At 35.9% G+C, this 26307-nt stretch overlaps 2 non-coding genes across 2 annotated transcripts; both read left to right on the top strand.

Moving 5' to 3' along the window:
- The first annotated feature begins 13360 nt into the window (after positions 1 to 13360).
- On the top strand, positions 13361 to 13434 carry TRNAN-AUU (transfer RNA asparagine (anticodon AUU)). The gene has a single exon. It is a non-coding gene; the product is annotated as a tRNA-Asn (tRNA).
- Positions 13435 to 18033: 4599 nt separating this feature from the next.
- Positions 18034 to 18107, top strand: TRNAN-AUU (transfer RNA asparagine (anticodon AUU)). The gene has a single exon. It is a non-coding gene; the product is annotated as a tRNA-Asn (tRNA).
- Positions 18108 to 26307: the final 8200 nt, after the last annotated feature.

Raw genomic sequence — 26307 nt, 5'->3', positions numbered from 1 at the left:
TGAACCACCAACCTTTTGGTTAATAGCCGTACACACTAACTGATTGCGCCACAGAAACACATTGCAAAAGTATATACTGACAAGGGCTAATAAGCATTCATCTAAAACGTTTCCTAGAAAAACTTTAAAAAGTCAATAATCTGGAGAGTTTTTGTAAGATGTTTCTTCCATCAACCAACGAAGAAACACATTGGTACTTTCCCATGATGAGTGAGTGCTTCAGGATCTCTTGCAATTACATGTGCAGCAGAGTACAGCAATGGAAGCATGCTGGGCTCATAACCCAGAGGTAGGCAGATTGAAACTATCCTCTGCTGTATGCTTTTTTTTTTTAATTAAAGTAATCCAAAACTGGGATTGATATTTTGGCTCTTTTATTTTTACTTAAAGTACAATAACTTTTACCATTTTAATTTGTTTTAATAGTATATTGACAGTATTGTTTTCTTTCAAAAATCCACTTCATTTTCTTTACCCTATTATTAAAATGGTAATTGACAAAAACAAACTACATTGTCACCAGAAGAGCAATACAAAATGTACAAGTGATATATTAAAATCATCTTTCCAGCTTGAATTTCAATGATGCATTGGGGCAACGATTTTGTGAGAAACATCTTCACCCTTAAATAAAGATTTTCTTAATTCCTTACCTGTGTGCTAATTAGATATCACCTTGTTTTCATATTAAACAGACTTCCACATGAGAAAACAGCAAGGATGCAGTGGCGTTAATGTTTCCTGGTGTCAACTTGTATTATTTCAGTAGACATTGAAATGAGGATGCATCTTGCTGCCTTTCCAATGAAGCAAGTTTAATTTAGTAATAGGTGAAAAACCATCCTTACAAAGGTGTTAATCAGAGACTTGGCTTTGTGGACACTTTTCAGAGAACAAATTTGTTAGCATAAAAATAAAGCCAGAAAATGAAGAGCTGTTTAATCACTCAATTGGATTTTTCTGCCAGCATATTTTTTTTCTCTGCAACCCACTGCTAAATTGTGCTTCCTAGCTGTTTTTATAAAATCACTGAATCAAATCTAACTCTGATTACATCAGAGAAGGCCAGGTACCCTACACCGTAACAGGGGGTTTGAAATTTTGACTTGTCTACTTAAAGATCACCAAAATCTGATAACAAGGGAAATTAGGTCCCTGGGTGGGATTGAACCACCAACCTTATGGTTAATAGCCGTACATACTAACTGATTGCGCCACAGAGACATTTTGCAAAAGTCCATACTGACAAAGGCTAATAAGCATTCATCTAAAACGTTTCCTAGAAAAACTTTAAAAAGTCAATAATCTGGAGAGTTTTTGTAAGATGTTTCTTCCATCAACTAACGAATAAACACATTGGTACTTTCCCATGATGAGTGAGTGCTTCAGGATCTCTTGCACTTACATGTGCAGCAGAGTACTGCAATGGAAGCATGCTGGACCCATAACCCAGAGGTAGGCAGATTGAAACTATCCCTTGCTATATGCATTTTTTTGTTAATTTAAGTAATCAAAACTGGGATTGATATTTTTGCTCTTTTATTTTTACTTAAAGTACAATAACTTTTACCATTTTAATTTGTTTTAATAGTATATTGACAGTATAGTTTTCTTTCAAAAATCCACTTAATTTTCTTTACCCTGTTATTAAAATGGTAATTGACAAAAAAAACTACATTGTCACCAGAAGAGCAATACAAAATGTACAAGTGATATATTAAAATCATCTTTCCAGCTTGAATTTCAATGATGCATTGGGGCAACAATTTTGTGAGAAACATCTTCAAGTAGTGGTGATCTTTAAGTAGACAAGTCAAATTTCATACCCCCTGTTATTGTGTAGGGTACCTGGCCTTCTCTGATGTTATCAGAGTTAGATTTGATTCAGTGATTTTATAAAAAAAGCTAGGAAGCACAATTTAGCAGTGGGTTGCAGAGAAAAAAAATATGCTGGCAGAAAAATCCAATTGAGTGATTAAACAGCTCTTTATTTTCTGGCTTTATTTTTATGCTAACAAATTTGTTCTCTGAAAAGTGTCCACAAAGCCAAGTCTCTGATTAACACCTTTGTAAGGATGGTTTTTCACCTATTACTAAATTAAACTTGCTTCATTGGAAAGGCAGCAAGATGCATCCTCATTTCAATGTCTACTGAAATAATACAAGTTGACACCAGGAAACATTAACGCCACTGCATCCTTGCTGTTTTCTCATGTGGAAGTCTGTTTAATATGAAAACAAGGTGATATCTAATTAGCACACAGGTAAGGAATTAAGAAAATCTTTATTTAAGGGTGAAGATGTTTCTCACAAAATCGTTGCCCCAATGCATCATTGAAATTCAAGCTGGAAAGATGATTTTAATATATCACTTGTACATTTTGTATTGCTCTTCTGGTGACAATGTAGTTTGTTTTTGTCAATTACCATTTTAATAATAGGGTAAAGAAAATGAAGTGGATTTTTGAAAGAAAACAATACTGTCAATATACTATTAAAACAAATTAAAATGGTAAAAGTTATTGTACTTTAAGTAAAAATAAAAGAGCCAAAATATCAATCCCAGTTTTGGATTACTTTAATTAAAAAAAAAAAGCATACAGCAGAGGATAGTTTCAATCTGCCTACCTCTGGGTTATGAGCCCAGCATGCTTCCATTGCTGTACTCTGCTGCACATGTAAGTGCAAGAGATCCTGAAGCACTCACTCATCATGGGAAAGTACCAATGTGTTTCTTCGTTGGTTGATGGAAGAAACATCTTACAAAAACTCTCCAGATTATTGACTTTTTAAAGTTTTTCTAGGAAACGTTTTAGATGAATGCTTATTAGCCCTTGTCAGTATATACTTTTGCAATGTGTTTCTGTGGCGCAATCAGTTAGTGTGTACGGCTATTAACCAAAAGGTTGGTGGTTCAATCCCACCCAGGTACGTAATTGACCTTGTTATCAGATTTTGGTGATCTTTAAGTAGACAAGTCAAAATTTCAAACCCCCTGTTATGGTGTAGGGTACCTGGCCTTCTCTGATGTAATCAGAGTTAGATTTGATTCAGTGATTTATAAAAACAGCTAGGAAGCACAATTTAGCAGTGGGTTGTAGAGAAAAAGAAATATGCTGGCAGAAAAATCCAATTGAGTGATTAAACAGCTCTTCATTTTCTGGCTTTATTTTTATGCTAACAAATTTGTTCTCTGAAAAGTGTCCACAAAGTAAAGTCTCTGATTAACACCTTTGTAGGGATGGTTTTTCACCTATTACTAAATTAAACTTGCTTCATTGGAAAGGCAGCAAGATGCATCCTCATTTCAATGTCTACTGAAATAATACAGGTTGACACCAGGAAACATTAACGCCACTGCATCCTTGCTGCTTTCTCATGTGGAAGTCTGTTTAATGTGAAAACAAGGTGATATCTAATTAGCACACAGGTAAGGAATTAAGAAAATCTTTATTTAAGGGTGAAGATGTTTCTCACAAAATCGTTGCCCCAATGCATCATTGAAATTCAAGCTGGAAAGATGATTTTAATATATCACTTGTACATTTTGTATTGCTCTTCTGGTGACAATGTAGTTTGTTTTTGTCAATTACCATTTTAATAATAGGGTAAAGAAAATGAAGTGGATTTTTGAAAGAAAACAATACTGTCAATATACTATTAAAACAAATTAAAATGGTAAAAGTTATTGTACTTAAAGTAAAAATAAAAGAGCCAAAATATCAATCCCAGTTTTGGAATACTTTAATTAACAAACAAAAAAATGCATATAGCAGAGGATAGTTTCAATCTGCCTACCTCTGGGTTATGGGCCCAGCATGCTTCCATTGCTGTACTCTGCTGCACATGTAAGTGCAAGAGATCCTGAAGCACTCACTCATCATGGGAAAGTACCAATGTGTTTCTTCGTTGGTTGATAGAAGAAACATCTTACAAAAACTCTCCAGATTATTGACTTTATTAAGTTTTTCTAGGAAACGTTTTAGATGAATGCTTATTAGCCTTTGTCAGTATGTACTGTTTGCAAAGTGTCTCTGTGGCGCAATCAGTTAGTGTGTACGGCTATTAACCAAAAGGTTGGTGGTTCAATCCCACCCAGGGACGTAATTGACCTTGTTATCAGATTTTGGTGATATTTAAGAAGACAAGTCAAAATTTCAAACCCCCTCTTATTGTGTAGGGTACCTGGCCTTCTCTGATGTAATCAGAGTTAGATTTGATTCAGTGATTTTATAAAAACAGCTAGGAAGCACAATTTAGCAGTGGTTTGCAGAGAAAAAAAATATGCTGGCAGAAAATCCAATTGAGTGATTAAACAGCTCTTAATTTTCTTGCTTTATTTTTATGCTAACAAATTTGTTCTCTGAAAAGTGTCCACAAAGCCAAGTCTCTGATTAACACCTTTGTAGGGATGGTTTTTCACCTATTACTAAATTAAACTTGCTTCATTGGAAAGGCAGCAAGATGCATCCTCATTTCAATGTCTACTGAAATAATACAGGTTGACACCAGGAAACATTAACGCCACTGCATCCTTGCTGCTTTCTCATGTGGAAGTCTGTTTAATGTGAAAACAAGGTGATATCTAATTAGCACACAGGTAAGGAATTACGAAAATCTTTATTTAAGGGTGAAGATGTTTCTCACAAAATTGTTGCCCCAATGCATCATTGAAATTCAAGCTGGAAAGATGATTTTAATATATCACTTGTACATTTTGTATTGCTCTTCTGGTGACAATGTAGTTTTTTTTGTCAATTACCATTTTAATAACAGGGTAAAGAAAATTAAGTGGATTTTTGAAAGAAAACTATACTGTCAATATACTATTAAAACAAATTAAAATGGTAAAAGTTATTGTACTTAAAGTAAAAATAAAAGAGCAAAAATATCAATCCCAGTTTTGATTACTTAAATTAACAAAAAAAATGCATATAGCAAAGGATAGTTTCAATCTGCCTACCTCTGGGTTATGGGTCCAGCATGCTTCCATTGCAGTACTCTGCTGCACATGTAAGTGCAAGAGATCCTGAAGCACTCACTCATCATGGGAAAGTACCAATGTGTTTATTCGTTAGTTGATGGAAGAAACATCTTACAAAAACTCTCCAGATTATTGATTTTTTAATGTTTTTCTAGGAAACGTTCCAGATGTATGCTTATTAGCCTTTGTCAGTAGGCACTTTTTGCAAAGTGTCTCTGTGGCGCAATCGGTTAGTGTGTTTGGCTATTAACCGAAAGGTTGGTGGTTCAATCCCACCCAGGGACCTAATTTCCCTTGTTATCAGATTTTGGTGATCTTTAAGTAGACAAGTCAAAATTTCAAACCCCCTGTTACGGTGTAGGGTACCTGGCCTTCTCTGATGTAATCAGAGTTAGATTTGATTCAGTGATTTTATAAAAACAGCTAGGAAGCACAATTTAGCAGTGGGTTGCAGAGAAAAAAAATATGCTGGCAGAAAAATCCAATTGAGTGATTAAACAGCTCTTCATTTTCTGGCTTTATTTTTATGCTAACAAATTTGTTCTCTGAAAAGTGTCCACAAAGCCAAGTCTCTGATTAACACCTTTGTAAGGATGGTTTTTCACCTATTACTAAATTAAACTTGCTTCATTGGAAAGGCAGCAAGATGCATCCTCATTTCAATGTCTACTGAAATAATACAAGTTGACACCAGGAAACATTAACGCCACTGCATCCTTGCTGCTTTCTCATGTGGAAGTCTGTTTAATATGAAATCAAGGTGATATCTAATTAGCACACAGGTAAGGAATTAAGAAAATCTTTATTTAAGGGTGAAGATGTTTCTCACAAAATCGTTGCCCCAATGCATCATTGAAATTCAAGCTGGAAAGATGATTTTAATATATCACTTGTACATTTTGTATTGCTCTTCTGGTGACAATGTAGTTTGTTTTTGTCAATTACCATTTTAATAATAGGGTAAAGAAAATGAAGTGGATTTTTGAAAGAAAACAATACTGTCAATATACTATTAAAACAAATTAAAATGGTAAAAGTTATTGTACTTAAAGTAAAAATAAAAGAGCCAAAATATCAATCCCAGTTTTGGAATACTTTAATTAACAAACAAAAAAATGCATATAGCAGAGGATAGTTTCAATCTGCCTACCTCTGGGTTATGGGCCCAGCATGCTTCCATTGCTGTACTCTGCTGCACATGTAAGTGCAAGAGATCCTGAAGCACTCACTCATCATGGGAAAGTACCAATGTGTTTCTTCGTTGGTTGATAGAAGAAACATCTTACAAAAACTCTCCAGATTATTGACTTTATTAAGTTTTTCTAGGAAACGTTTTAGATGAATGCTTATTAGCCTTTGTCAGTATGTACTGTTTGCAAAGTGTCTCTGTGGCGCAATCAGTTAGTGTGTACGGCTATTAACCAAAAGGTTGGTGGTTCAATCCCACCCAGGGACGTAATTGACCTTGTTATCAGATTTTGGTGATATTTAAGAAGACAAGTCAAAATTTCAAACCCCCTCTTATTGTGTAGGGTACCTGGCCTTCTCTGATGTAATCAGAGTTAGATTTGATTCAGTGATTTTATAAAAACAGCTAGGAAGCACAATTTAGCAGTGGTTTGCAGAGAAAAAAAATATGCTGGCAGAAAATCCAATTGAGTGATTAAACAGCTCTTAATTTTCTTGCTTTATTTTTATGCTAACAAATTTGTTCTCTGAAAAGTGTCCACAAAGCCAAGTCTCTGATTAACACCTTTGTAGGGATGGTTTTTCACCTATTACTAAATTAAACTTGCTTCATTGGAAAGGCAGCAAGATGCATCCTCATTTCAATGTCTACTGAAATAATACAGGTTGACACCAGGAAACATTAACGCCACTGCATCCTTGCTGCTTTCTCATGTGGAAGTCTGTTTAATGTGAAAACAAGGTGATATCTAATTAGGAATTACGAAAATCTTTATTTAAGGGTGAAGATGTTTCTCACAAAATTGTTGCCCCAATGCATCATTGAAATTCAAGCTGGAAAGATGATTTTAATATATCACTTGTACATTTTGTATTGCTCTTCTGGTGACAATGTAGTTTTTTTTGTCAATTACCATTTTAATAACAGGGTAAAGAAAATTAAGTGGATTTTTGAAAGAAAACTATACTGTCAATATACTATTAAAACAAATTAAAATGGTAAAAGTTATTGTACTTAAAGTAAAAATAAAAGAGCAAAAATATCAATCCCAGTTTTGATTACTTAAATTAACAAAAAAAATGCATATAGCAAAGGATAGTTTCAATCTGCCTACCTCTGGGTTATGGGTCCAGCATGCTTCCATTGCAGTACTCTGCTGCACATGTAAGTGCAAGAGATCCTGAAGCACTCACTCATCATGGGAAAGTACCAATGTGTTTATTCGTTAGTTGATGGAAGAAACATCTTACAAAAACTCTCCAGATTATTGATTTTTTAATGTTTTTCTAGGAAACGTTCCAGATGTATGCTTATTAGCCTTTGTCAGTAGGCACTTTTTGCAAAGTGTCTCTGTGGCGCAATCGGTTAGTGTGTTTGGCTATTAACCGAAAGGTTGGTGGTTCAATCCCACCCAGGGACCTAATTTCCCTTGTTATCAGATTTTGGTGATCTTTAAGTAGACAAGTCAAAATTTCAAACCCCCTGTTACGGTGTAGGGTACCTGGCCTTCTCTGATGTAATCAGAGTTAGATTTGATTCAGTGATTTTATAAAAACAGCTAGGAAGCACAATTTAGCAGTGGGTTGCAGAGAAAAAAAATATGCTGGCAGAAAAATCCAATTGAGTGATTAAACAGCTCTTCATTTTCTGGCTTTATTTTTATGCTAACAAATTTGTTCTCTGAAAAGTGTCCACAAAGCCAAGTCTCTGATTAACACCTTTGTAAGGATGGTTTTTCACCTATTACTAAATTAAACTTGCTTCATTGGAAAGGCAGCAAGATGCATCCTCATTTCAATGTCTACTGAAATAATACAAGTTGACACCAGGAAACATTAACGCCACTGCATCCTTGCTGCTTTCTCATGTGGAAGTCTGTTTAATATGAAAACAAGGTGATATCTAATTAGCACACAGGTAAGGAATTAAGAAAATCTTTATTTAAGGGTGAAGATGTTTCTCACAAAATCGTTGCCCCAATGCATCATTGAAATTCAAGCTGGAAAGATGATTTTAATATATCACTTGTACATTTTGTATTGCTCTTCTGGTGACAATGTAGTTTGTTTTTGTCAATTACCATTTTAATAATAGGGTAAAGAAAATGAAGTGGATTTTTGAAAGAAAACAATACTGTCAATATACTATTAAAACAAATTAAAATGGTAAAAGTTATTGTACTTTAAGTAAAAATAAAAGAGCCAAAATATCAATCCCAGTTTTGGATTACTTTAATTAACAAAAAAAAATGCATATAGCAGAAGATAGTTTCAATCTGCCTACCTCTGGGTTATGGGCCCAGCATGCTTCCATTGCTGTACTCTGCTGCACATGTAAGTGCAAGAGATCCTGAAGCACTCACTCATCATGGGAAAGTACCAATGTGTTTCTTCGTTGGTTGATGGAAGAAACATCTTACAAAAACTCTCCAGATTATTGACTTTTTAAAGTTTTTCTAGGAAACGTTTTAGATGAATGCTTATTAGCCTTTGTCAGTATGTACTTTTGCAAAGTGTCTCTGTGGCGCAATCAGTTAGTATGTACGGCTATTAACCAAAAGGTTGGTGGTTCAATCCCACCCAGGGACCTAATTGACCTTGTTATCAGATTTTGGTGATTTTTAAGTAGACAAGTCAAAATTTCAAACCCCCTGTTATGGTGTAGGGTACCTGGCCTTCTCTGATGTAATCAGAGTTAGATTTGATTCAGTGATTTTATAAAAACAGCTAGGAAGCACAATTTAGCAGTGGTTTGCAGAGAAAAAAAATATGCTGGCAGAAAAATCCAATTGAGTGATTAAACAGCTCTTTATTTTCTGGCTTTATTTTTATGCTAACAAATTTGTTCTCTGAAAAGTGTCCACAAAGCCAAGTCTCTGATTATCACCTTTGTAAGGATGGTTTTTCACCTATTACTAAATTAAACTTGCTTCATTGGAAAGGCAGCAAGATGCATCCTCATTTCAATGTCTACTGAAATAATACAGGTTGACACCAGGAAACATTAACGCCACTGCATCCTTGCTGCTTTCTCATGTGGAAGTCTGTTTAATGTGAAAACAAGGTGATATCTAATTAGCACACAGGTAAGGAATTAAGAAAATCTTTATTTAAGGGTGAAGATGTTTCTCACAAAATCGTTGCCCCAATGCATCATTGAAATTCAAGCTGGAAAGATGATTTTAATATATCACTTGTACATTTTGTATTGCTCTTCTGGTGACAATGTAGTTTGTTTTTGTCAATTACCATTTTAATAATAGGGTAAAGAAAATTAAGTGGATTTTTGAAAGAAAACAATACTGTCAATATACTATTAAAACAAATTAAAATGGTAAAAGTTATTGTACTTTAAGTAAAAATAAAAGAGCCAAAATATCAATCCCAGTTTTGGATTACTTTAATTAACAAACAAAAAAATGCATATAGCAGAGGATAGTTTCAATCTGCCTACCTCTGGGTTATGGGCCCAGCATGCTTCCATTGCTGTACTCTGCTGCACATGTAAGTGCAAGAGATCCTGAAGCACTCACTCATCATGGGAAAGTACCAATGTGTTTCTTCGTTGGTTGATAGAAGAAACATCTTACAAAAACTCTCCAGATTATTGACTTTTTTAAGTTTTTCTAGGAAACGTTTTAGATGAATGCTTATTAGCATTTGTCAGTATGTACTTTTGCAAAGTGTCTCTGTGGCGCAATCAGTTAGTGTGTACGGCTATTAACCAAAAGGTTGGTGGTTCAATCCCACCCAGGGACGTACTTGACCTTGTTATCAGATTTTGGTGATCTTTAAGTAGACAAGTCAAATTTCATACCCCCTGTTATGGTGTAGGGTACCTGGCCTTCTCTGATGTAATCAGAGTTAGATTTGATTAAGTGATTTTATAAAAACATCTAGGAAGCACAATTTAGCAGTGGGTTGCAGAGAAAAAGAAATATGCTGGCAAAAAAATCAAATTGCGTGATTAAACAGCTCTTCATTTTCTGGCTTTATTTTTATGCTAACAAATTTGTTCTCTGAAAAGTGTCCACAAAGCCAAGTCTCTGATTAACACCTTTGTAGGGATGGTTTTTCACCTATTACTAAATTAAACTTGCTTCATTGGAAAGGCAGCAAGATGTATCCTCATTTCAATGTCTACTGAAATAATACAGGTTGACACCAGGAAACATTAACGCCACTGCATCCTTGCTGCTTTCTCATGTGGAAGTCTGTTTAATGTGAAAACAAGGTGATATCTAATTAGCACACAGGTAAGGAATTAAGAAAATCTTTATTTAAGGGTGAAGATGTTTCTCACAAAATTGTTGACCCAATGCATCATTGAAATTCAAGCTGGAAAGATGATTTTAATATATCACTTGTACATTTTGTATTGCTCTTCTGGTGACAATGTAGTTTGTTTTTGTCAATTACCATTTTAATAATAGGGTAAAGAAAATGAAGTGGATTTTTGAAAGAAAGCAATACTGTCAATATACTATTAAAACAAATTAAAATGGTAAAAGTTATTGTACTTTAAGTAAAAATAAAAGAGACAAAATATCAATCCCAGTTTTGGATTACTTTAATTAACAAAAAAAAATGCATATAGCAGAGGATAGTTTCAATCTGCCTACCTCTGGGTTATGGGCCCAGCATGCTTCCATTGCAGTACTCTGCTGCACATGTAAGTGCAAGAGATCCTGAAGCACTCACTCATCATGGGAAAGTACCAATGTGTTTCTTCGTTGGTTGATGGAAGAAACATCTTACAAAAACTCTCCAGATTATTGACTTTTTAAAGTTTTTCTAGGAAACGTTTTAGATGAATGCTTATTAGCCTTTGTCAGTATGGACTTTTGCAAAGTGTCTCTGTGGCGCAATCAGTTAGTATGTACGGCTATTAACCATAAGGTTGGTGGTTCAATCCCACCCAGGGACCTAATTGACCTTGTTATCAGATTTTGGTGAACTTTAAGTAGACAAGTCAAATTTCATACCCCCTGTTATTGTGTAGGGTACCTGGCCTTCTCTGATGTTATCAGAGTTAGATTTGATTCAGTGATTTTATAAAAAAAGCTAGGAAGCACAATTTAGCAGTGGGTTGCAGAGAAAAAAAATATGCTGGCAGAAAAATCCAATTGAGTGATTAAACAGCTCTTTATTTTCTGGCTTTATTTTTATGCTAACAAATTTGTTCTCTGAAAAGTGTCCACAAAGCCAAGTCTCTGATTAACACCTTTGTAAGGATGGTTTTTCACCTATTACTAAATTAAACTTGCTTCATTGGAAAGGCAGCAAGATGCATCCTCATTTCAATGTCTACTGAAATAATACAGGTTGACACCAGGAAACATTAACGCCACTGCATCCTTGCTGCTTTCTCACGTGGAAGTCTGTTTAATGTGAAAACAAGGTGATATCTAATTAGCACACAGGTAAGGAATTAAGAAAATCTTTATTTAAGGGTGAAGATGTTTCTCACAAAATCGTTGCCCCAATGCATCATTGAAATTCAAGCTGGAAAGATGATTTTAATATATCACTTGTACAGTTTGTATTGCTCTTCTGGTGACAATGTAGTTTGTTTTTGTCAATTACCATTTTAATAATAGGGTAAAGAAAATGAAGTGGATTTTTGAAAGAAAACAATACTGTCAATATACTATTAAAACAAATTAAAATGGTAAAAGTTATTGTACTTTAAGTAAAAATAAAAGAGCCAAAATATCAATCCCAGTTTTGGAATACTTTAATTAACAAACAAAAAAATGCATATAGCAGAGGATAGTTTCAATCTGCCTACCTCTGGGTTATGGGCCCAGCATGCTTCCATTGCTGTACTCTGCTGCACATGTAAGTGCAAGAGATCCTGAAGCACTCACTCATCATGGGAAAGTACCAATGTGTTTCTTCGTTGGTTGATAGAAGAAACATCTTACAAAAACTCTCCAGATTATTGACTTTATTAAGTTTTTCTAGGAAACGTTTTAGATGAATGCTTATTAGCCTTTGTCAGTATGTACTTTTGCAAAGTGTCTCTGTGGCGCAATCAGTTAGTGTGTACGGCTATTAACCAAAAGGTTGGTGGTTCAATCCCACCCAGGGACGTAATTGACCTTGTTATCAGATTTTGGTGATATTTAAGTAGACAAGTCAAAATTTCAAACCCCCTCTTATTGTGTAGGGTACCTGGCCTTCTCTGATGTAATCAGAGTTAGATTTGATTCAGTGATTTTATAAAAACAGCTAGGAAGCACAATTTAGCAGTGGTTTGCAGAGAAAAAAAATATGCTGGCATAAAAATCCAATTGAGTGATTAAACAGCTCTTAATTTTCTTGCTTTATTTTTATGCTAACAAATTTGTTCTCTGAAAAGTGTCCACAAAGCCAAGTCTCTGATTAACACCTTTGTAGGGATGGTTTTTCACCTATTACTAAATTAAACTTGCTTCATTGGAAAGGCAGCAAGATGCATCCTCATTTCAATGTCTACTGAAATAATACAGGTTGACACCAGGAAACATTAACGCCACTGCATCCTTGCTGCTTTCTCATGTGGAAGTCTGTTTAATGTGAAAACAAGGTGATATCTAATTAGCACACAGGTAAGGAATTACGAAAATCTTTATTTAAGGGTGAAGATGTTTCTCACAAAATTGTTGCCCCAATGCATCATTGAAATTCAAGCTGGAAAGATGATTTTAATATATCACTTGTACATTTTGTATTGCTCTTCTGGTGACAATGTAGTTTTTTTTGTCAATTACCATTTTAATAACAGGGTAAAGAAAATTAAGTGGATTTTTGAAAGAAAACTATACTGTCAATATACTATTAAAACAAATTAAAATGGTAAAAGTTATTGTACTTTAAGTAAAAATAAAAGAGCAAAAATATCAATCCCAGTTTTGATTACTTAAATTAACAAAAAAAATGCATATAGCAAAGGATAGTTTCAATCTGCCTACCTCTGGGTTATGGGTCCAGCATGCTTCCATTGCAGTACTCTGCTGCACATGTAAGTGCAAGAGATCCTGAAGCACTCACTCATCATGGGAAAGTACCAATGTGTTTATTCGTTAGTTGATGGAAGAAACATCTTACAAAAACTCTCCAGATTATTGATTTTTTAATGTTTTTCTAGGAAACGTTCTAGATGTATGCTTATTAGCCTTTGTCAGTAGGCACTTTTTGCAAAGTGTCTCTGTGGCGCAATCGGTTAGTGTGTTCGGCTATTAACCGAAAGGTTGGTGGTTCAATCCCACCCAGGGACCTAATTAAACTTGTGATCAGATTTTGGTGATATTTAAGTAGACAAGTCAAAATTTCAAACCCCCTCTTATGGTGTAGGGTACATGGCCTTCTCTGATGTAATCAGAGTTAGATTTGATTCAGTGATTTTATAAAAAAAACAGCTAGGAAGCACAATTTAGCAGTGGGTTGCAGAGAAAAAAAATATGCTGGCAGAAAAATCCAATCGAGTGATTAAACAGCTCTTCATTTTCTGGCTTTATTTTTATGCTAACAAATTTGTTCTCTGAAAAGTGTCCACAAAGCCAAGTCTCTGATTAACACCTTTGTAAGGATGGTTTTTCACCTATTACTAAATTAAACTTGCTTCATTGGAAAGGCAGCAAGATGCATCCTCATTTCAATGTCTACTGAAATAATACAAGTTGACACCAGGAAACATTAACGCCACTGCTTCCTTGCTGCTTTCTCATGTGGAAGTCTGTTTAATGTGAAAACAAGGTGATATCTAATTAGCACACAGGTAAGGAATTAAGAAAATCTTTATTTAAGGGTGAAGATGTTTCTCACAAATTTGTTGACCCAATGCATCATTGAAATTCAAGCTGGAAAGATGATTTTAATATATCACTTGTACATTTTGTATTGCTCTTCTGGTGACAATGTAGTTTGTTTTTGTCAATTACCATTTTAATAATAGGGTAAAGAAAATGAAGTGGATTTTTGAAAGAAAACAATACTGTCAATATACTATTAAAACAAATTAAAATGGTAAAAGTTATTGTACTTTAAGTAAAAATAAAAGAGACAAAATATCAATCCCAGTTTTGGATTACTTTAATTAACAAAAAAAAATGCATATAGCAGAGGATAGTTTCAATCTGCCTACCTCTGGGTTATGGGCCCATCATGCTTCCATTGCAGTACTCTGCTGCACATGTAAGTGCAAGAGATCCTGAAGCACTCACTCATCATGGGAAAGTACCAATGTGTTTCTTCGTTGGTTGATGGAAGAAACATCTTACAAAAACTCTCCAGATTATTGACTTTTTAAAGTTTTTCTAGGAAACGTTTTAGATGAATGCTTATTAGCCTTTGTCAGTATGGAATTTTGCAAAATGTCTCTGTGGCGCAATCAGTTAGTATGTACGGCTATTAACCATAAGGTTGGTGGTTCAATCCCACCCAGGGACCTAATTTCCCTTGTTATCAGATTTTGGTGATCTTTAAGTAGACAAGTCAAAATTTCAAACCCCCTGTTACGGTGTAGGGTACCTGGCCTTCTCTGATGTAATCAGAGTTAGATTTGATTCAGTGATTTTATAAAAACAGCTAGGAAGCACAATTTAGCAGTGGGTTGCAGAGAAAAAAAATATGCTGGCAGAAAAATCCAATTGAGTGATTAAACAGCTCTTCATTTTCTGGCTTTATTTTTATGCTAACAAATTTGTTCTCTGAAAAGTGTCCACAAAGCCAAGTCTCTGATTAACACCTTTGTAGGGATGGTTTTTCACCTATTACTAAATTAAACTTGCTTCATTGGAAAGGCAGCAAGATGTATCCTCATTTCAATGTCTACTGAAATAATACAGGTTGACACCAGGAAACATTAACGCCACTGCATCCTTGCTGCTTTCTCATGTGGAAGTCTGTTTAATGTGAAAACAAGGTGATATCTAATTAGCACACAGGTAAGGAATTAAGAAAATCTTTATTTAAGGGTGAAGATGTTTCTCACAAAATTGTTGACCCAATGCATCATTGAAATTCAAGCTGGAAAGATGATTTTAATATATCACTTGTACATTTTGTATTGCTCTTCTGGTGACAATGTAGTTTGTTTTTGTCAATTACCATTTTAATAATAGGGTAAAGAAAATGAAGTGGATTTTTGAAAGAAAACAATACTGTCAATATACTATTAAAACAAATTAAAATGGTAAAAGTTATTGTACTTTAAGTAAAAATAAAAGAGACAAAATATCAATCCCAGTTTTGGATTACTTTAATTAACAAAAAAAATGCATATAGCAGAGGATAGTTTCAATCTGCCTACCTCTGGGTTATGGGCCCAGCATGCTTCCATTGCAGTACTCTGCTGCACATGTAAGTGCAAGAGATCCTGAAGCACTCACTCATCATGGGAAAGTACCAATGTGTTTCTTCGTTGGTTGATGGAAGAAACATCTTACAAAAACTCTCCAGATTATTGACTTTTTAAAGTTTTTCTAGGAAACGTTTTAGATGAATGCTTATTAGCCTTTGTCAGTATGGACTTTTGCAAAGTGTCTCTGTGGCGCAATCAGTTAGTATGTACGGCTATTAACCATAAGGTTGGTGGTTCAATCCCACCCAGGGACCTGATTGACCTTGTTATCAGATTTTGGTGAACTTTAAGTAGACAAGTCAAATTTCATACCCCCTGTTATTGTGTAGGGTACCTGGCCTTCTCTGATGTTATCAGAGTTAGATTTGATTCAGTGATTTTATAAAAAAAGCTAGGAAGCACAATTTAGCAGTGGGTTGCAGAGAAAAAAAATATGCTGGCAGAAAAATCCAATTGAGTGATTAAACAGCTCTTTATTTTCTGGCTTTATTTTTATGCTAACAAATTTGTTCTCTGAAAAGTGTCCACAAAGCCAAGTCTCTGATTAACACCTTTGTAAGGATGGTTTTTCACCTATTACTAAATTAAACTTGCTTCATTGGAAAGGCAGCAAGATGCATCCTCATTTCAATGTCTACTGAAATAATACAGGTTGACACCAGGAAACATTAACGCCACTGCATCCTTGCTGCTTTCTCATGTGGAAGTCTGTTTAATGTGAAAACAAGGTGATATCTAATTAGCACACAGGTAAGGAATTAAGAAAATCTTTATTTAAGGGTGAAGATGTTTCTCACAAAATTGTTGCCCCAATGCATCATTGAAATTCAAGCTGGAAAGATGATTTTAATATATCACTTGTACAGTTTGTATTGCTCTTCTGGTGACAATGTAGTTTGTTTTTGTCAATTACCATTTTAATAATAGGGTAAAGAAAATGAAGTGGATTTTTGAAAGAAAACAATACTGTCAATATACTATTAAAACAAATTAAAATGGTAAAAGTTATTGTACTTTAAGTAAAAATAAAAGAGCCAAAATATCAATCCCAGTTTTGGAATACTTTAATTAACAAACAAAAAAATGCATATAGCAGAGGATAGTTTCAATCTGCCTACCTCTGGGTTATGGGCCCAGCATGCTTCCATTGCTGTACTCTGCTGCACATGTAAGTGCAAGAGATCCTGAAGCACTCACTCATCATGGGAAAGTACCAATGTGTTTCTTCGTTGGTTGATAGAAGAAACATCTTACAAAAACTCTCCAGATTATTGACTTTATTAAGTTTTTCTAGGAAACGTTTTAGATGAATGCTTATTAGCCTTTGTCAGTATGTACTTTTGCAAAGTGTCTCTGTGGCGCAATCAGTTAGTGTGTACGGCTATTAACCAAAAGGTTGGTGGTTCAATCCCACCCAGGGACGTAATTGACCTTGTTATCAGATTTTGGTGATATTTAAGTAGACAAGTCAAAATTTCAAACCCCCTCTTATTGTGTAGGGTACCTGGCCTTCTCTGATGTAATCAGAGTTAGATTTGATTCAGTGATTTTATAAAAACAGCTAGGAAGCACAATTTAGCAGTGGTTTGCAGAGAAAAAAAATATGCTGGCATAAAAATCCAATTGAGTGATTAAACAGCTCTTAATTTTCTTGCTTTATTTTTATGCTAACAAATTTGTTCTCTGAAAAGTGTCCACAAAGCCAAGTCTCTGATTAACACCTTTGTAGGGATGGTTTTTCACCTATTACTAAATTAAACTTGCTTCATTGGAAAGGCAGCAAGATGCATCCTCATTTCAATGTCTACTGAAATAATACAGGTTGACACCAGGAAACATTAACGCCACTGCATCCTTGCTGCTTTCTCATGTGGAAGTCTGTTTAATGTGAAAACAAGGTGATATCTAATTAGCACACAGGTAAGGAATTACGAAAATCTTTATTTAAGGGTGAAGATGTTTCTCACAAAATTGTTGCCCCAATGCATCATTGAAATTCAAGCTGGAAAGATGATTTTAATATATCACTTGTACATTTTGTATTGCTCTTCTGGTGACAATGTAGTTTTTTTTGTCAATTACCATTTTAATAACAGGGTAAAGAAAATTAAGTGGATTTTTGAAAGAAAACTATACTGTCAATATACTATTAAAACAAATTAAAATGGTAAAAGTTATTGTACTTTAAGTAAAAATAAAAGAGCAAAAATATCAATCCCAGTTTTGATTACTTAAATTAACAAAAAAAATGCATATAGCAAAGGATAGTTTCAATCTGCCTACCTCTGGGTTATGGGTCCAGCATGCTTCCATTGCAGTACTCTGCTGCACATGTAAGTGCAAGAGATCCTGAAGCACTCACTCATCATGGGAAAGTACCAATGTGTTTATTCGTTAGTTGATGGAAGAAACATCTTACAAAAACTCTCCAGATTATTGATTTTTTAATGTTTTTCTAGGAAACGTTCTAGATGTATGCTTATTAGCCTTTGTCAGTAGGCACTTTTTGCAAAGTGTCTCTGTGGCGCAATCGGTTAGTGTGTTCGGCTATTAACCGAAAGGTTGGTGGTTCAATCCCACCCAGGGACCTAATTAAACTTGTGATCAGATTTTGGTGATATTTAAGTAGACAAGTCAAAATTTCAAACCCCCTCTTATGGTGTAGGGTACATGGCCTTCTCTGATGTAATCAGAGTTAGATTTGATTCAGTGATTTTATAAAAAAAACAGCTAGGAAGCACAATTTAGCAGTGGGTTGCAGAGAAAAAAAATATGCTGGCAGAAAAATCCAATCGAGTGATTAAACAGCTCTTCATTTTCTGGCTTTATTTTTATGCTAACAAATTTGTTCTCTGAAAAGTGTCCACAAAGCCAAGTCTCTGATTAACACCTTTGTAAGGATGGTTTTTCACCTATTACTAAATTAAACTTGCTTCATTGGAAAGGCAGCAAGATGCATCCTCATTTCAATGTCTACTGAAATAATACAAGTTGACACCAGGAAACATTAACGCCACTGCTTCCTTGCTGCTTTCTCATGTGGAAGTCTGTTTAATGTGAAAACAAGGTGATATCTAATTAGCACACAGGTAAGGAATTAAGAAAATCTTTATTTAAGGGTGAAGATGTTTCTCACAAATTTGTTGACCCAATGCATCATTGAAATTCAAGCTGGAAAGATGATTTTAATATATCACTTGTACATTTTGTATTGCTCTTCTGGTGACAATGTAGTTTGTTTTTGTCAATTACCATTTTAATAATAGGTTAAAGAAAATGAAGTGGATTTTTGAAAGAAAACAATACTGTCAATATACTATTAAAACAAATTAAAATGGTAAAAGTTATTGTACTTTAAGTAAAAATAAAAGAGACAAAATATCAATCCCAGTTTTGGATTACTTTAATTAACAAAAAAAAATGCATATAGCAGAGGATAGTTTCAATCTGCCTACCTCTGGGTTATGGGCCCATCATGCTTCCATTGCAGTACTCTGCTGCACATGTAAGTGCAAGAGATCCTGAAGCACTCACTCATCATGGGAAAGTACCAATGTGTTTCTTCGTTGGTTGATGGAAGAAACATCTTACAAAAACTCTCCAGATTATTGACTTTTTAAAGTTTTTCTAGGAAACGTTTTAGATGAATGCTTATTAGCCTTTGTCAGTATGGACTTTTGCAAAATGTCTCTGTGGCGCAATCAGTTAGTATGTACGGCTATTAACCATAAGGTTGGTGGTTCAATCCCACCCAGGGACCTAATTTCCCTTGTTATCAGATTTTGGTGATCTTTAAGTAGACAAGTCAAAATTTCAAACCCCCTGTTACGGTGTAGGGTACCTGGCCTTCTCTGATGTAATCAGAGTTAGATTTGATTCAGTGATTTTATAAAAACAGCTAGGAAGCACAATTTAGCAGTGGGTTGCAGAGAAAAAAAATATGCTGGCAGAAAAATCCAATTGAGTGATTAAACAGCTCTTCATTTTCTGGCTTTATTTTTATGCTAACAAATTTGTTCTCTGAAAAGTGTCCACAAAGCCAAGTCTCTGATTAACACCTTTGTAAGGATGGTTTTTCACCTATTACTAAATTAAACTTGCTTCATTGGAAAGGCAGCAAGATGCATCCTCATTTCAATGTCTACTGAAATAATACAAGTTGACACCAGGAAACATTAACGCCACTGCATCCTTGCTGCTTTCTCATGTGGAAGTCTGTTTAATATGAAAACAAGGTGATATCTAATTAGCACACAGGTAAGGAATTAAGAAAATCTTTATTTAAGGGTGAAGATGTTTCTCACAAAATCGTTGCCCCAATGCATCATTGAAATTCAAGCTGGAAAGATGATTTTAATATATCACTTGTACATTTTGTATTGCTCTTCTGGTGACAATGTAGTTTGTTTTTGTCAATTACCATTTTAATAATAGGGTAAAGAAAATGAAGTGGATTTTTGAAAGAAAACAATACTGTCAATATACTATTAAAACAAATTAAAATGGTAAAAGTTGTTGTACTTTAAGTAAAAATAAAAGAGCCAAAATATCAATCCCAGTTTTGGATTACTTTAATTAACAAAAAAAAATGCATATAGCAGAAGATAGTTTCAATCTGCCTACCTCTGGGTTATGGGCCCAGCATGCTTCCATTGCTGTACTCTGCTGCACATGTAAGTGCAAGAGATCCTGAAGCACTCACTCATCATGGGAAAGTACCAATGTGTTTCTTCGTTGGTTGATGGAAGAAACATCTTACAAAAACTCTCCAGATTATTGACTTTTTAAAGTTTTTCTAGGAAACGTTTTAGATGAATGCTTATTAGCCTTTGTCAGTATGTACTTTTGCAAAGTGTCTCTGTGGCGCAATCAGTTAGTATGTACGGCTATTAACCAAAAGGTTGGTGGTTCAATCCCACCCAGGGACCTAATTGACCTTGTTATCAGATTTTGGTGATTTCTAAGTAGACAAGTCAAAATTTCAAACCCCCTGTTATGGTGTAGGGTACATGGCCTTCTCTGATGTAATCAGAGTTAGATTTGATTCAGTGATTTTATAAAAACAGCTAGGAAGCACAATTTAGCAGTGGTTTGCAGAGAAAAAAAATATGCTGGCAGAAAAATCCAATTGAGTGATTAAACAGCTCTTTATTTTCTGGCTTTATTTTTATGCTAACAAATTTGTTCTCTGAAAAGTGTCCACAAAGCCAAGTCTCTGATTAACACCTTTGTAAGGATGGTTTTTCACCTATTACTAAATTAAACTTGCTTCATTGGAAAGGCAGCAAGATGCATCCTCATTTCAATGTCTACTGAAATAATACAGGTTGACACCAGGAAACATTAACGCCACTGCATCCTTGCTGCTTTCTCATGTGGAAGTCTGTTTAATGTGAAAACAAGGTGATATCTAATTAGCACACAGGTAAGGAATTAAGAAAATCTTTATTTAAGGGTGAAGATGTTTCTCACAAAATCGTTGCCCCAATGCATCATTGAAATTCAAGCTGGAAAGATGATTTTAATATATCACTTGTACATTTTGTATTGCTCTTCTGGTGACAATGTAGTTTGTTTTTGTCAAATACCATTTTAATAATAGGGTAAAGAAAATTAAGTAGATTTTTGAAAGAAAACAATACTGTCAATATACTATTAAAACAAATTAAAATGGTAAAAGTTATTGTACTTTAAGTAAAAATAAAAGAGCCAAAATATCAATCCCAGTTTTGGATTACTTTAATTAACAAACAAAAAAATGCATATAGCAGAGGATAGTTTCAATCTGCCTACCTCTGGGTTATGGGCCCAGCATGCTTCCATTGCTGTACTCTGCTGCACATGTAAGTGCAAGAGATCCTGAAGCACTCACTCATCATGGGAAAGTACCAATGTGTTTCTTCATTGGTTGATAGAAGAAACATCTTACAAAAACTCTCCAGATTATTGACTTTTTTAAGTTTTTCTAGGAAACGTTTTAGATGAATGCTTATTAGCATTTGTCAGTATGGACTTTTGCAAAGTGTCTCTGTGGCGCAATCAGTTAGTGTGTACGGCTATTAATCAAAAGGTTGGTGGTTCAATTCCACCCAGGGACGTACTTGACCTTGTTATCAGATTTTGGTGATCTTTAAGTAGACAAGTCAAATTTCATACCCCCTGTTATGGTGTAGGGTACCTGGCCTTCTCTGATGTAATCAGAGTTAGATTTGATTCAGTGATTTTATAAAAACATCTAGGAAGCACAATTTAGCAGTGGGATGCAGAGAAAAAGAAATATGCTGGCAAAAAAATCAAATTGCGTGATTAAACAGCTCTTCATTTTCTGGCTTTATTTTTATGCTAACAAATTTGTTCTCTGAAAAGTGTCCACAAAGCCAAGTCTCTGATTAACACCTTTGTAGGGATGGTTTTTCACCTATTACTAAATTAAACTTGCTTCATTGGAAAGGCAGCAAGATGTATCCTCATTTCAATGTCTACTGAAATAATACAGGTTGACACCAGGAAACATTAACGCCACTGCATCCTTGCTGCTTTCTCATGTGGAAGTCTGTTTAATGTGAAAACAAGGTGATATCTAATTAGCACACAGGTAAGGAATTAAGAAAATCTTTATTTAAGGGTGAAGATGTTTCTCACAAAATTGTTGACCCAATGCATCATTGAAATTCAAGCTGGAAAGATGATTTTAATATATCACTTGTACATTTTGTATTGCTCTTCTGGTGACAATGTAGTTTGTTTTTGTCAATTACCATTTTAATAATAGGGTAAAGAAAATGAAGTGGATTTTTGAAAGAAAACAATACTGTCAATATACTATTAAAACAAATTAAAATGGTAAAAGTTATTGTACTTTAAGTAAAAATGAAAGAGACAAAATATCAATCCCAGTTTTGGATTACTTTAATTAACAAAAAAAAATGCATATAGCAGAGGATAGTTTCAATCTGCCTACCTCTGGGTTATGGGCCCAGCATGCTTCCATTGCAGTACTCTGCTGCACATGTAAGTGCAAGAGATCCTGAAGCACTCACTCATCATGGGAAAGTACCAATGTGTTTCTTCGTTGGTTGATGGAAGAAACATCTTACAAAAACTCTCCAGATTATTGACTTTTTAAAGTTTTTCTAGGAAACGTTTTAGATGAATGCTTATTAGCCTTTGTCAGTATGGACTTTCGCAAAGTGTCTCTGTGGCGCAATCAGTTAGTATGTACGGCTATTAACCATAAGGTTGGTGGTTCAATCCCACCCAGGGACCTAATTGACCTTGTTATCAGATTTTGGTGAACTTTAAGTAGACAAGTCAAAATTTCAAACTCCCTGTTATGGTGTAGGGTACCTGGCCTTCTCTGATGTAATCAGAGTTAGATTTGATTCAGTGATTTTATAAAAACAGTGTCGAAGTCAGAAAAATGTCTTAATGCACACTGCCATATTTGCACCGCACACTGGTCCGTGCTGCGCATGCGTACGCTCTCCCGTGGAAGCGCATACCCGCAATAGCGTGCACCCGCACGCGCAGTATGCGCATTTACGGTAGAGTTTATGTGATCGTAGCGTGCGACTCATTCGTTACAAAAGTTCACAATTAATGTCGTTTATAGATCATGTTCCCCTCAATAGTTTCTGTAAGTTTGGTTTAGATAGGATGTCCCTGAGCGGAGGAATCCCTCTTTGTATTGCACGAAGGGTCTAACAGGAGTCATACAGCAGTGTTTGGTACCCATCGGAAGAGTATTTAATTAGCAATATTCCGGTGTTGGTTTGGAGCGTATTAATCGCTCGTGCGAATAGTTATGGACATAAGAAGTTTATGTCCATTTCTATGATTTGCACATACTCAGGTATGCGGCGGGAAACCCAGTTTCCCACCCACCTGAGCTGTTGGAAATCGTCACAGCCCACCTGTATGAATCACCCTATGACCTTTGGTTACAGTACAGGGTCGAATTCCTGTGTCCAATAAACTGAAGGATTGTAGGGACTAGGAGATTGCATTGTGTGTGGGGCATAAATAGGCAGGCCGACCACATCCAGCTCTCACTCTCTCATCAACGGTTATCTGCTGATAATCGGGAGCTGGATATCGAGGCGCAGGCGATCATACCCTTTGTGCGTAAGTTCTCTCCGTAATCATTGTCTTTCTGCGAGCCAATATCTCTCTTTCTCTCTCTCTCTCTATCTCTCTCTCTCTCCTCTTTTCTCTTAAATACTTCGTAGTATTATAGTATTGTATTGTATTGTGTTAGACCAGGATAGCATTGTAGTTTATCCCTTAGTTAGGTGTTTGGTTAGGAAGTCTTTGTTATATTGTAGTGTATCATTTGTACTGTGTTACTCTTTTACAAGTATACTAGATATAATACAGATAATAGGCTTTGGAACCCTAAACCAGTATCAGTGTATTTACTATAGTGTTAAGTGTTCACTTGAGCGTCGGTGACGCTCAAACAGCTTTGTAGGTAGTCAGGTTACACAAGGTTGCATTTACACCCTGTACTCACATTAAGGTATTCTGTGTGTTTCATCGGTATAAGGTTTAATATCAAGGTATAGTGTTGTGAGCGTCTGCATCGCTGGTGACCTCCTCGTGGTCTCGAGCGTATGCTACGCCATAGCGAATCTTTCCCCTAGACATAACCAATAACGTGTCCTGTGATCGCTGGGCCGTGAGCGAACGTGACGCTTGAGCGTCTCGCCTACGGCTGAGCGATCGCTACGCAGATAGCGTACCATTACGGTATTTCTTAAGTAAACAGCGTACAGTGTTCTTAGCTTCATAAGGGTTGTTTATACGACATAGGAATTTAGCATTGTCAATTGCGGGCTCGCCCGGTCCTTTTCACATCTGCACTAGGTAGATCAGCAGACTTTATCCCCCAGCAAAAGGGTGGGAGGTTGTCTCGCAGTTGCTGACGGGATAAGCGTCTGCTTCGCTTAGGTAAAGAGTGCTGAAGGAACCCGGTAACCGGAAGTAAGAACAAAACGCTTGTGTCTTTTTAAAACTGTTTATTTTTTTCTTTTGTCTTGCATACGCACGCATATATACCTGCATTTCTTTTCACTTGTGTATTTCATTTTTCGTATATCACTATTCCTGTTTGCCACATTTTTATAGTTGATAGAAAGGGCTAAAAGGAGATTTGCTGTTATTTAATAATAGAGGTAATAGTTAAAGTATAGAACAACACACGGCTTGTCCGAGAGACGAGGCAGCCAGTGTGCAGTGTGGATTGCGGTAGATGATCAGGGATCATCTACATTGATAAAATATATATTGTGTTACGGTGGATCCTTTGCATTGCGTACACGTGTCGCTAACAAAGACTAGCGTACGCAATCCAAAAGGCAGACGCACGCAGCGTACATTACGCAACGTAGCGTCTGGTTACGCCCACGTAGCTCAAGTTGTGATAAAGTTGGATTTTAGCGCAAAGCGATAATTAACGCACAGCAATAAATAACGCGAAGCGGTAAATAACGCAAATCTATTTTTGGAAAATCTGAAATTTAGTTTAACAGATCCTGCTCCTAATTGGTAACACACTTGGCCTGAAGACAATTTCTGCGCAGAAATAGATATAGAAACAAAAGTGTACATGTGTTGAGTGAGTGTGTTTTGTATACAAAAGTTTATACAATTTTAAAGGTGGAACCAAAAGGAAAGTCGGGTACTCGTAAAGGGACATACGTGTAAGTGACATATACGGTGGCTAGGGAGGCATCCCTGGTTAAATAATATTTGAGCATTAGAGTATAGCGGACCATAAGGTAACAAGACCAGGAGGTCATAAGGTAAAAAGGTCCGCTATAAAAGTCCAGTGGCACAACGCCTGGGGTGTTGGTGCAGAACCCATATAGGCCATACAAGCTCTGGTTGAAGGAATCGCAGCCGGAAACATCGATTCCATTAATCTTTCAGTACATGACAAATAGTGCTCGCGTACTGAACGATTGGACCGCACGTAATTGTGTGCAGTAGTTAGTAATCTGACCTCATACCATTAGAGAAAAGTGGTCACAAACGCTACTTGTACATTCTGACGTGATTTGTGTAATTTTTTATTTTTGGAAGGGAAGTTCGCTGGTCACTCAGGAACTATCTAACAACCCCAACTTTACTGGAAAGAGTAAGTGTCCTGCGGGTAACCCTCATATGTTCCAGTAAACTGAAGGTTCCATAGGGGCCCTGTATCGAGTACGCCAGCACCATATCGGTGTGATCAGGTCGTATTGGTCGAGGTGGGCGAGTGAGTGGGGTACTCGGTAAACCGCCACCGCCGGCCTACTGTGGAGTAATTTGGTTGTCTGTAAAGGCTTGCTGAAAACCTTGATACAGAAAATCCAAGGAGGACTAAGCAACACCTACAGACGATGGGGGCCAGTTGCTCAGGTAGGGGGCGATCAACCCAGGTTCAGGTTGATTCGGAGAACCGACCAGTCGGGTCGGCAAGATACATTATGTGTGAAAAATACGGTAGTCACACAGAGGTTTTATGTGATGAATGGGAGAGAATGACTGTACAAGACAGGGACAAGTTCCCAAGAATAGGTAGCTTCAGTCCAGATGTGTTACAAAATTTAAGGAGGAGGATATGTCTCGTAAAATCATCAAAGAGACGAATTCAGCATCATGATTACTTGCAGTTATGGCACCAGGAAGGTGAGATACAGAGAGGTTTGGCTCTGGCGGCGGGAACTGGGGCGGTCAGGAAGCTGATTGCCACAGCTCCTCCTCCACCATACATTGCAGGAGAGAAGTTGATTGCGGAGAGAAACGC

This window comes from Pseudophryne corroboree, unplaced genomic scaffold (assembly GCF_028390025.1).
Source record: "Pseudophryne corroboree isolate aPseCor3 unplaced genomic scaffold, aPseCor3.hap2 scaffold_1753, whole genome shotgun sequence".
NCBI classification, from domain to species: domain Eukaryota; kingdom Metazoa; phylum Chordata; class Amphibia; order Anura; family Myobatrachidae; genus Pseudophryne; species Pseudophryne corroboree.
This window is presented reverse-complemented; position numbering and strand designations above follow the sequence as displayed.